The sequence below is a fragment of the Acanthisitta chloris genome, unplaced genomic scaffold (assembly GCF_000695815.1).
Source record: "Acanthisitta chloris isolate BGI_N310 unplaced genomic scaffold, ASM69581v1 scaffold6438, whole genome shotgun sequence".
Taxonomy (NCBI): domain Eukaryota; kingdom Metazoa; phylum Chordata; class Aves; order Passeriformes; family Acanthisittidae; genus Acanthisitta; species Acanthisitta chloris.
In genome coordinates, this window is record NW_008686387.1 from 1 (window position 1) to 3790 (window position 3790).

The window sequence follows — 3790 nt, forward strand, 5'->3', positions numbered from 1 at the left end:
GAGCCCTCCTGCCTTCCAGCAGAGTGATACTCCCCCCCCACCTTTGTGTCATCTACTAACTTGCTGATGGTGCACTCATCAGAGACATTTAGGTCTACTTGAGGACATGATTTAAAGAACTTTGCCTCCACAAATGCTCTGAAATTGCTTTTCAGTTTATTTTTGACTTGCCCGGGCTACCATAACAATGAGTTTTGCTAAAATCTGTCCTTGGGAACAACTTTCATGTTGTCTGGGTCTATCTGCCAAGTGCTTGGTGTGTCTGGGCACCACTGTAAATCATGGCATGCTGAGGCAGGCTCTGTGTGATCCTCTGAGAAGGGTCTCAGGTGAGCAAAGGGTCTGCATTTAGGTGGCCATGACCTCTCCAAGCTTTGGATAACTCCACTAGTTTGTTGTTATATGGGTATAAAGGGTGCCAAAAAAGCAGAACGGGCTGACTGTACATTGTGGAAGCACAAGGCAGAATTGGGGAAGGGCTACTTGAAGTGGTGTATTCACTAATAGTAACTTAAGGCTTATGCTACAGGTCCCTGGTGTACTGCTTTAGAACTTCTAAAAGTGCCCCAAAGCCAGTGTTTGTGAAATTGCTCTGCTCATGTGCAGCAGGCCTGAAGAATTCAATTTTCTGGGTCTGGTGAGAGTGGCTCCACTGGTTAGATGCCTCTGCCAAAGATCAAGTTTCCCTGTTCTTGTGGGATGGGGGTCACTGCACATGAGTAACAAAGCAGGCACTTCAGACATCCAGTGCTCCTGGAGCACATTAGGTTTGCTGCACACACAGCAAAAAGGACCTTTCTGACTTGTCAGGTGTGTGACTGTGTCTGCCCCATACCCTCTTCAGATGTCTCTAGTATTCTCTATAAATAAGTGGTATTGAGAGATCAGATCTGTTAAATGTAAGGATGGTGCTGAAAGAGTGATTCTTCTGCTTTCCTGGTGATTTCCTTTCTCCAGAGCTAGGGAAAACTAACGTATTTTCTTCAGTCCTATCAGACCATATAAATGAATTTCTAATCTTAGAAATTTGGTTTAATCCCTAAGCATTCTAAATTTGAATTCCAGTCTGTTAAAGCTACTTACACTTCTGTCATTTCTTCTCTGACTATGCAAAATCCTTGAGTTCATTTTATTCTTAATGATGACCCACGTCACCTAATGGTGCAGTCACAGAGTTGACTATCTATATATAGACTCTATATCCTGCCAACCTGTGTGGCATGATTTGTGTGTCCTGAGATGAAGCTGCACCTGGGGTATTTTATGGCTAGAATTTAAAGATTCTTGTAATTTATGCCTACCTGACTTTTTCTTAGCTGAACAGAAAGTCTGAGCAAAAAATAACTCAGAAAAATGAGTAGCTTTATCTTTCAGAGTGGAGAAGAGCAGTGTGTTCATGTGGGCAGAGGGACTTACTGCCCTATTTCAGTAGCATGGATGCTCTTTTAGGATGGTTAGTTCCTGCTGCCTTTTAACATTGAAATGCCTCTGCAAATATGTTTTCATTTCTCTATTCTATTGTATTATGGGTCAGACTTGGCTAAATATCTCAAGAAACCTGTAGATCACCTAATCCAATCAAGATTGGGTTGTAGGTATTTAAATGCCTAATCTGTAAAGGATTCAAGAGGAACTGAGCACACACACATACTTGAAGGTCTGAGTATTAGTGCTAATGAAAAGAGCTGGGTGATGATTTTATTTTTGTTTTTAACCTATAGGTTGGAATGGAAAGGTGTTTTCAGTTTGCCCTTCCTGGCTCAGTTCCTGACCTGACCACTGATTTCCCAACAGAGGGATAGGGAAGCTCATTGTGTATGCTATGGGAATGCACATTGCTGAAATAGTGACCTGATCACCCATTCACTGTGGAGCTGTAAGGTGACAACTCTTCACCTTGTTGTAATGCTCATAGAGTCAAACTTGGGCTGTTTTCTCACCAGGCCTGGTACGTGAGCACAGTGAGGAGGAGTAAGTTTGTTTGGTTTGTTGCACTCTGTATCCCCTGGCTGTTGTTTTTTACAGCCCTTCTGATGGTGGAGACGGATTTGGCTTTCAGGTGGGATGTTGGTTAGTGCTGTAGCTTTAGCTCTGAGGTTTGTGAAACCTTTTATGAAGCCATTTATTTGGGGCTTTAGGTTTTAGAACCCCACCAGGGAAAACAGTGAGAGTGTACGGATTAGGGGAGGAATGGTGTTCTTTAAGCAGCAGCAATTTAGATAGAAACTACATCAGGCTGAGGATGGTAAACACCTTTAGCATATGTACATGCCTGATAGGATGGGATATTCATTGATATTCATGTTCAAATGATCTTACTTCTCATGAATTTTCTGGTTCCCTTTCCCTTGGAGCTCTTGGTGTTCACTGTCTGAATTGATGATGTGGGTAAGATCAAATTCAACCTGACAAAATAAGTCAGAGGATGTGAAATCCTCCCTTTTCTCAGTCTCCCCTGTGAGCCAACAAATGTCATTTCACCTGAGTGAAAAGTTGCTTCTATCAGGATTGAGGCTTTTGAATTCGGCAAAATTATGTGGTTTGCTGCATATGAAGATGGTTTTGGGGGTTGTGTGGTTTGTTTTGGTTTGTTTTTCTTGCATGGATCTACTTGTGATCCTTAAGGTGATACATTAAGGAAGGATTATTCAGTGCTGATAACTCATCCTTTCCTGCCCTTCCTGGCAGACACCTTCCATCGAAACACTCAGCATCACTGGCCACGGGATGGGGCAGAGGGGCAGTATTTGAAAGTGGTTTTGCTTTGTGCAGGGATACTATGAGATTTGGAGAACAAATACCTAGGTTATGGGATGAATCCCACTAATCTTTTTTGCTTCTAGACAATTAACTATGCTCTGTTAGCTAGGCTGTCTTTATTGTTTTGTTGCAGTTTTGTACAGAGACACAGCTGGGGGGCACGAAAGCTACCAGAGTAACTAACTAAAACATCAGTTTCAGTGTCTAAAACATCAGCTAAATGGCAGCAACAACACCAAACAGGAGTGTCGAACTGGAGGATCTGTTAGGAAAACAGGAGCTGTAACAGGAACTTTTCCATTAATTAAAACTCTGCAGTAAGAATAGGAGCTGCTCTGGTTGGGCTAATTCTTTCTATCCAAACCCTATGATTAAACAAAGAAACAATCTTGATATGTGATTGCAAGCAAAAGGAACCTAAGGGACAAATAGGAAGGGGTGGAAAGAATGAGGCATGAGGAAAAGGAAGATGTCTGTGGGAACAGAGCTCAATTTATTTCTTTTCTCCCTCTGTCTCAAATAACCTTCATTATGTAACCTTAAGAAACTTTGCTCTCATATTATAAAACATTTACATTACAACATAAGTCTAGACCTGAAAATGTGTGGTCTTTGGCTTTGGTACATTGTTTTAGGTAATGTGCCCTTTAAGCCTAGCAACCTTTTATAAAACAAAAGGAGCCCCAAGAACAAACCAGTTTGTTGTTTGCTTATCTTTGGAAAGTATTGCGTTCAGTCTTGACGTTCAGTACTCTCCCTGGCTGCAACTATTGTGATCCTACTAGGTATTGCTTACAGCTAAATGTTATGTTTAGTCTCCAGACTTTTATAGCACACAAGGCTAACAAAAGATTTTACCAGCCAGTATGGAAATTTCCTGTGGTGAGTTATAAATGGTGTCAGAATTAACGTTTGTGTGGGTGAAGGGAAAGATCTTTGACTCTTCCCAAATTTGGCATTTACATTTCTGATGTTAATGCTCTGCTTTAATTGCATAATACATCATGATACTAACTGACTTAAGCTATTT